Below are 9,670 nucleotides of genomic sequence, written 5' to 3'. Positions count from 1 at the left end.
TTCATGTCAGTTTTTCCATGCTGCATGGTGGTTTTTCTCACTTTTTCTTACCAGTTTTAACTGGAAGGTTTAGAGGTGGGGGGATCTTCTTGCTTTACTTTCCTTATCCTTTAGCATGTAGAGTTAGATCTCGTAGTCATAGTCTACTCTGTAACAAACAGCCTCGAAAGGACCATAAGGTCTGTTGCTGTTTGCTTTCCTTTGTACTCCTTTGTACTTTTTTGTACTACAGTACTACTCCTACTACTACTACTACTACTGCTCATTCATTTCATCCATTCATTCATCATCTCACCCAGTGTTGCCCCATGAGGAACGTGGGAGCCCGGGGCAAGGCAAGTTGGTCTTAACATTTTAGATGAGAGTGACCAGCCTCACTCATCCCTGAGTGGCATTACGTGAACAATCAACCCCAACCATTCCTTTGATGTAAAGCTGCACCGGCTCAATCCGACTGGAGCGCCTTGATTAATCACAAAACCACCAGGCTCCATAAATGAGTTATATGGTTACCACCCAGCGCAGTAAATAGTTTCCTGTTGTACAGGAAACCATTTGGCTTGTTAATTATGTAAAGTCACCGTAGACAGAGGGAAGAGGAGAGAATGAAAGATAGACACAAGAGGAAGGAAGGAAAGTAGGAAGGAGGGGAGGAAAGGGCAGGTATCCGAGAGCAGCACTACAACGAGTCAGTGGACTGTGAGTGCTGATAATAATAATAATAATAATAATAATAATAATAATAATAATAATAATAATAATAATAATGTCTCTATCTTTTTAGATAATCCTGATATCGTTGATTTCTCGTGAGCATAGTGGAGTCGTCTGACGTTAATCAAAATATAAAACAATAGACGGTAATATGCAGGTAAGCAGCTCATGTATTTATCCTCACTGCGTCCCCAGTCACCAGTCTTCCTCTTTTTACACTTGTTCCACTGTCTCTTAATTTTCCTGTACCTCTTTGTGCGTCCTTCTTAAACTGAATATAATCGTCTGGACGTTCCGTAGCAAGAAAAGACACAACCAGCATATCTTCCTAGTTAAGTAATGAACGTGCCATAAGTTAAAAACTTGTAAATGGTAAGGAGTGTTAGAAAGCCACCTCCAATGACGTCATTACTACAATTAGTCCTGAAGTTGAGTAAAGTCATCTGGAGATGGGCAGTTTATAATGATAACACACCACCGTAGTCACTGGTGTTAACACAGGCTTCCATCCTCCCTTATCACCTCCCCTGCATTCTTTTCTTACCTCAGTGCTTTCAAGTTGCCCTACATCTTGTTTCTTCCTCGCCTTTTCATACCCCCTTCTGCTGCTGCTGCTGCTGCTGCTGCTGCTTCTGCCGCTGCTGCTGCTCGTCTTTCATTATAAGGGATGAAAGGCCTCTGTGGACCTTTCGTGTTTAGTAGCCATTTGTGAACATTATGGGGTCACATTTCTCTAAAGGCAGTAATAGCCAATTTTCTTTGTGACCCTTATTATTTTTTTTACCTGTTTCTAACTTTTTTTTGCTACTGGCTCTGTATTTCTCCAGGTAAACATGCAGACTATAAAACAGAGATTTGTGTATATTATGCCGTAGTATTTGACAAAGTATAATGCTAGAGAAATGGGAAGAAAAATTTCACTATTAACGACAACGACCAGCACTAATTCACTGAATATTACCAAACCTGAGTTAACAAACGCACTACTGAACCGCACACCTCCGTCATGCCACTGTAACTGACAGTGGATATAACCTTATGGGCGAAAAAAAAATAACTGGCACACCTCCATCATGCCACTGTAACTGACTGTGGGTATAACCTTAGGGGGGGGGAAATATATATATATATATATATATATATATATATATATATATATATATATATATATATAATTGGCACACCTCCGTTATGCCACTATAACTGACAGTGGGTATAACCTTATGGAAAAAAAAAAAAGATAATTGGCACACCTCCGTCGTGCCACTGTAACTGACAGTGAATATAACCTTATGGGGAAAAAATATATATATATATAATTGGCACACCTCCGTCAAGCCAATAAAACTGACAGTGGGTATAACCTTAAGGAAAAAAAAAAGATAATTGGCACAATATTTTCTTGCCTAATTGAGCTAAAAAAAAATCATGTAGTTAGTTAGTCAGACCACTTCATGTCCAATTAGTCCCTTCATGTACTGTATATTCCGATTCATTCAGGTCCAACCAGGTTACGCTAAGTATTATTACAATAGTTCTTTAAGATCAATTAAGCCATATTTACACAGAGTTTTAGTGCTCCATGCTCTTTTCTGAATTTCAGACTCATTTACGCCTATCTGATAAAGGTCAGTACCAACAAGAGTTACAGCCCACAAAAATCCAACATAGCCCAAGGTGGCCCCCCACACCACAACACACCTACTTCCCTCATGGATCATACTAGTACAGCACAGACTATGCTTCATTATAACCTCAACAAATGACCTCTGAGAGTGACCGGTTAAAATGACTAGCTTCCTGCAGTTTACTGGGTCCACGTCCAGATGAGCCTGGGGTTGTACTTCATGTTTATTAATGAATCAAGTAAATTCAAGCAATTCCTTAATGCAGGATCCAGGTCGAGCACATACAATAGGTCCAGCACATTCATTGAAGCCCGACCAATATCGTAATTTGCTATCATTCAGAACTAGTTTGGTTATTCAAGCCTAAAAGAGGTTGAGTCAGGTCCATCCATTCATGCCAGTGCAGGCCCAGTCAAGGTCACCTGAGTCGATCCACGTTCAACTGGATCTCATCTCAGACTCTTCACCTTTACTTCAAACAAGTTAGGTCAATTCAAGCCGGATTTGGGCCATTCGGATCCAGTTAGATCCAATCAGGTTCATTTAGGAGCATTCAGATCTGTTATTTCCACTCAGGTCCTGCACATGCCTTCTGGCTGTCAGGTTGATTCACATCAGTTCAAGGCCATTCAGCTACAGTTAGGTCCAAAACGGGCCTTTACAGCCAGTCTGGCCCAGTCAGATCACATATGATCCCTCCAAGAAGTTTAGTTTCAGTTATGTTCACTTGTGTTCATTTGGCCAACTTTAGTTCATTTCAGAACTTGAAATCAGTTCAACTTTTTTCCAATCCATTCATGCCAGCTTAGATTCATTCGTCTCTTAGGCTTTTTTAAACCATGAGTAGACCAGGGCACATAGATGCTGGTCTGTGTGAACCATTTAGGTCGGTTTAGGTCACTTTGCATACGTCAGATTTATTCAGGTCACGTGTGTGTAGGCGTGTGCCAAAAGGAGGCCTACTCAGTCCAGTGATTTTTTAGATAGACAGTGCAGAACTTCCAAGTAGTTTCGTTCCTTTCGGCTATCAAATCAAATCAGATCAAAACATCTCTTCAGGTCGTACCTACGGTGGTTTGTCCCAGTTATTAGCCCTGTCGGGGCATTGGTCTTTGAGATACATCGATTCAGTTCTTTCATATCAGGGCGAAGTGGGCAGACAGAAACAATCGAGAGAACTTGGGGTGACGCATACCATGAAAGATGAGGGTGTGGGTAAGCCAATAAAGAGCAAGTCATAGGTTCAGCTTAGGTATATGATGGTTGGGCTGGTTGGAGAAAAGTATGTACAGTATATAGGTTGGGATGATGGCGGGTTGTGGAACATAGCAAGACGAGCACAACTTGTGAAAACGAATACTGGTAAAATGGTGGCGCTCGTTACAGATAAGTAATGAATAAGAATGGGATGGGTGGAGAGAATGGGGAGAGGGGACAAGCAGGGATGGGGGTGCAAATAAGTTCACAAGGTTTTCGTTATGGACTGTATTAGTATAGTGAATGTTTACTGAGTCAAAGTTTTCTCTCTTGAAGAACACGAAAATAAGCATGCCTGATTTTTTGTGATAATCTTCGAAGGCAGTAATTAACCGTTCTTCACATTCATCCTTGTCTCCATGATAATTCTACAAAAAGTTAAATGTGTATGAAATATACAGCTTACACACATTTCTGGAAAAGTTACCTAACTAAACATAATAAAATACACCATTGTAAGGCAAAAACTCAGTTCTTACATCTTAAGACCCATCAAAATCTTTCGTAGGAGTAGCCTCTATTTTCTAATAATATTCGTCTCAGTCCTGCCTCATCATTGAACATATATAATTGTGTTTTCATTCTCTCGGGATTTATCTTAGAAAGATCATATTGCTTCTCTTGTAAAATCTACTTCTAAGAGATTAGGTGTGCTAAGCCGACTTCATGCCCTCTGAACCCCTGTACGGTTATTGACTTTATACACCAGTTTTATTCGCCCCTGTGTAGAGTACAGCGTTTATATGAGGGGAGGCTTCCCACATACAGCTCTTCTCAACAAGGTGGTCTTAATACCTCTCTTTCTCATACTGGCTCCCTTAAACCTCTGTCTCCTCCCCGCACTGTTGCATCTTTATCTCTTTTCTATCGCTACTTCAATGGTCACTGCTCCTCTGATTTATCTGTTTGTATCCCTCCATCACAACGGAAGCGTGTGGCACCCGTCTTGCAACAAACTTTCATCCCTTTGCTGTCCAACTTTCTAGTGCAAGAGTTAACCATTATTCCTATTCATTCACGTATGCAACAGGTCAACTCTTGAACTGTCTTCCTCTGCTTGTATTTTCTACTGCCCATAATCTCCAGTCTCTTAAACGCAGTGGGTCCATACATTTCGAAATGAGCGGATTTTTAATTTGACTCTGTTATTTCGCTTTCATTTTTTCTTGGAAGGAACAGTCCTGCTTAGAAGGAAATGTCCTGGCTGTCAAAATTAAAGAAATTTGGACCCGAACATCAATACCTACTGTGACATCAACCCGCATTTTACAGCTGATACGAAATCACCACCATAAATATCTCAAAATTGTGAGATACTTAATGTCGAAAAGAAATAAACAGTATGAACAGAAAGTCACCGAATTCGAGAAGCAAGCCAGGAAGATTTTCGACACTGCATCTTGCAAATGTGGGAACCATTCATCAAGTTCGTGTGCAAAGTCTTGCAAGGTTCCAACTTCTGAACTGTCTTTTCTTTAAGATCAACGAACCACACGCAAGATGATGATAGGGCTACTTGACAGCATAAGTACAAAGAGGTTACAGGAGCGTCTGAGAAGAAAGTCGAAGGAACACCTTGAAGCTAATGCCAGCTCATCCACATCAAAGAAAAATTAAAGCAGCTTTAGCAGTTCTGCAGGAAATGAGCCATGTGACAGCACAGATAGTGACAGTGAAATATTATCTGTTACTGTTGCATATAGTCTGCAAGCATTACATCCTTCTACTGCTCCATGTACTTCTCAAGCAGCATCACAGCAAAGACGTCAGCTAGAGAATACTGGAAGGGCTTCGGAGCGACATGCAGTTTCAGACAGAGCAGTGGCAGAGATTGCATCTGCAGTCATGGAAGACTATGGCATAGTAACATCTGAGGACTGCAGTGATGTCATCGACAGAAACAAAGTTAGAAGAGAACGGCAGTAGTATCGTGAAACCATCAGTGCTGAAGCGGCAACTCTTACTGCTGAAATACAGGGTCTTTATTTTGATGGAAGAAAGGATAAAGCATTGACTCTCGATACAGTTGACGGCACAGCTCACCGAAGAGTGACTGTAGAGGACCATATATCACTGGTACAGGAGCCTGACCCCAACTATCTCAGTCACATTAAAACTGAAAATGGCAGTTCTGTAACCATAAAGCTGGCCATCATTAATTTTCTTGGTGAAAATAGCGTAGGCGTTCAGAAGCTGGTGGGAATTGGGTGTGATGGCACTGCATTGAACACAGGGAAGAAGGGCAGTGATATAAAACTCCTTGAATAACATGTCAAAAGTCCTCTACAGTGGTTTGTTTGCCTTCTCCAAGCAAATGAACTTCCTCGAGTCATGCGTTCGAACATCTGGACGGTTGCACAACAGGACCGAGAAGTTTCTGAGGGCCAATCGGTTATTTATTGGCAAATTGTGAGGAAATGTCAATTGCTGTTTTTGAGTCAAGAACATGTGAATTTCCGGATGTCAACGTTGAAGATTTGAGTTCGGATCAGTAGTATTTTCTGGGTATTTGCCAAGCAGTAATCACTGGCAATAGCTGTACCTCTTTGTCACATCGTCAGCAAGGAAAACTCGTTATGTCCAGCTGGGTCACACTGGCCAATCGAGTTCTGCGTTTGTATGTTGCGACAGAAAGGCTTAGTGATAATCTCTAAACAGTTGCTGAATTCATTCTGAAGGTTTCCTGTATACTCCAGTCTGGTTCACGGTCAAGTTCAAACCTTCAGGCAAGGATGGCTCTAAGCACCTGTGGATGCAGATTAAGAGGTCACGCTACCTGTAGCAAGATCTGAAAGCTGTAGTTGATCCAGTGATTCAGCGAAATGGCTACTCTGGCCGCCATGTAAACATTTTGCTGACCATGGTAACCGACGAGCGACAACATATCAGGGAGCTGGGCGTTCGACGAAATCATGCGAGCTGGAGCCTCCAAGACACGTCAGCGTGGTATCAGATGTTTTGAAGTACCATCTCTCAATCTCAATGCCGAGGAATATATTGATCTGAAGTGTGTCCTGACTGAACCTCCCAAAACAAAATCAATATCCGACGCTGACCTGAAAAGCGTGGTTCATAACGAAAAAACTCTTGCCACTGAAATTCCACGTTTTCCATGTCATACGTAAGTAGTGGAAAGGTGCGTGAAGCCAGTCACAGAGGCATCAATTGCTGTTGTTGGATAAGAACCGAGGGATGACTTTATTCAAGCAAGAATACATGATCGAGCTATCATGGCAACATTTAACATTAAGAGTGCATATCGCACCATACAGAAATTTTTAAGATTTTTCTTTTTTTCTTAGATAATGAATGTAGGAAGGAAAAACAAAGGAAGAAAAATAAGTCCATTTGCCTAAAGCCATCCTCCATTCATATAATACTTATAACAACTGGATTTGAATTGAAGTGGATTAAATGTTTGTGAGAAACAACTCCCAGGAAGTGAATTCCAGAGAGTAGTAGTTCTGGGGATAAATGAATTTTGATAAGCAGAGGTTCTGCATTGCAGGGGAGAGAGTATGAGTTCATGGGCACTCCCAGCTGCTCGAGGATTTATGGAGAAAATGTGAAGGGGAGGCACAATTGAAGCCAGTTCGTCAGAGCACTTACGGTAAAAATATCGATAAAATAATGCTAAAGATGCAACATCTCTACGTACTGATAATGGAGGAAGGTCCTGCGTAATGGCAGGATTATTGATTAATTTAATGGCTTTATTTTGAATTTTGTCCAACTGCTTCATTGCTTGCTGGCTCAAGCTGCACATACTGGGTCAGGTACAGCACCTCCCGATGGGTGAATGTGAAGCAGCAGCCAGACCTCACATGTCTGGTAACTGTGAATGAGATGGAGCGGGAGGCGGGGAATTGGGAGCGGAGGAGGGTTTAGTGATAGATTGGGAATCACGTGTAGGTCTGCAATGTATGACTTGGACGGTGTGTTGAGGTTAATTTAGAAAGGGTAGATGACAATATAATGCCAGCATTTCATGAAGAAAATTACGTAAATGTCTGTAGAGCTACTGCCGTCAGGAAAGTTATGAAAGTTTGCTTGGTTCGGACAGAGGTTTGAATGCTTTCATTATTTCTCGACTTTAACATGAGACCTTACCCCAGAAATGTTCATTATGATGTAACATTTATATTTTGCGTTGAAGACAAAACCACTTTATTATCTATCCATCTATCTATCTATAAATCTCTCTCTCTCTCTCTCTCTCTCTCTCTCTCTCTCTCTCTCTCTCTCTCTCTCTCTCTCTCTATATATATATCATTATCTATCTATCTATCTATCTATATTTATTTATTTATTTTATTTATTTATTCGTATATATTTATTTATTTATCCTCTGTCGTGCCATTGTAAACATCCACCTGCAAACATTTGAAGTGTTATTCTGGTAATTATTTATCTCTAACTTTGAGTCAAGTGTAGTGTGTAATTCATCCATCCATCATCCAATCCTGCGTTGGCCCATGAGGAGCGTAGGAGCCCGGGGCTAGGCAGTTTGGTCCTGGCATTTAAGATAAGAGTGAATAATTTAGGATGAGAGTGATGGTAGTGTGTAATAATAATAATAAAAAGATATTTATATGAACGGTTAACAGGTTTTTCGTTTTCCTATAGGCAGAATGACATTGGAAGTCCTGATTATAAGATCAGTCTCTGCAACTATCATTCCTATCTAACATTACAAAACGAAGGCAAAGAAGCATACCTTTGGCAGTAAACATGTATTGATACTGTGACGTGAGCAACTCTGAGAACCCTCCTACCCCCAGCCACCCTCCCTCCCACTCACAGTTACCAGACATATGGGGACTGGCTGCTGCTTCGTGACTATTCGTTTACCACCAACGCTCCGAACAGCAGGTAATGCGGAACTTTCCCTGACTGCATTTGTACTGTACAATGCATATAATATTGTATAACTGTATATTATGCTGTATAATACAATGAGTGCCAAGGATTATTGTCATTTGTGTCACAGATTGGTAGAAAACAGATGGTAGGGACAGAAAATTGTCCTATTGCAATAAAATTTTATATCATTAGTGAGTAATAGCATTGGCAACTTTTGGTAGGTATTACATCCAATATATCCGTGATTTGCTTTTTGGCCCCTGTTTTCACTCCACCATAAAGAACATTCCCAAATAAATAAAATCATCTGGTAGAAACAACACTAAATTAAACAGGTTGTCTCTCGTACTGAAAGGGTTAATAAAGCGAGGCGGGCCAAACAGGCAGATACTGGGGGAGGTGAGGTGGTGGATGACATTATTATACTCCTTAGACAATATCCATCCCAGGCTCCTGTGGCTCAGTCTCATCTGAAGGAAAGTCTGCTGTTAACTGGAATACAATACTATAGTTGTCTTGATCATGAGAGGATTAATGGCGCCATTAATATCTCTCTCTGGCTCCTGGAATTCACTGTCAGTTGAATAAAATCGCCTGTTATTTGCTTCAGTAGAATGCTAAATTTGTCCTTAGTAGGAGAAGGTTCATTGTTTCATCTTACCATCTGTCTCTTATGGCTGCTGAGCTGTAACAAAAGATTACCATTCACGTAAGCGGCTAGTCGACGAAAAAGTGCTATGAAAAGGATCTAGAGTCGTAGTGCTGTCTTGCTAAATCTTGGCGCGAAAGATAAACGCTGCATAAGGACTAACATCTCCGTCAAGGTAAGGTTGTCGAGCTATTAGGTACAACAAGTCAGGACAGCCGAAAAGGTAAGATCGTCCCTATCTACAGAAATGTCTGCGCACTTCTCTTTTCCTGCAGTCTCTATTCGATGGCTTCTCTGTAATTTGAAATGTTCTAACAATGAAAAACTTTAACTATTCAAGCTTTATCACTGTCATCCATCGTAACTACAGTAACATGCCAACGTAACAAGATAGCGACTCAAGGCATTTTGAAAGATAAGATGAAGGGCTCTGAAATACTGTGCATTTTGCCATACTCTAATTATCATTCCTTATGTTCTGTATCACACATGGAAATATAATAGTTTGGCCATTGAGAATATCAAATCACTCAGAGTTGCCATACACATAAATTTTATA

This window comes from Coenobita brevimanus, chromosome 34 (assembly GCF_032717465.1).
Source record: "Coenobita brevimanus isolate Jiangsu-jjx chromosome 34, ASM3271746v2, whole genome shotgun sequence".
Classification (NCBI taxonomy): Eukaryota; Metazoa; Arthropoda; class Malacostraca; order Decapoda; family Coenobitidae; genus Coenobita; species Coenobita brevimanus.
The sequence above is the reverse complement of the archived record's forward strand: the minus strand, read 5'-3'. Positions refer to the sequence as shown.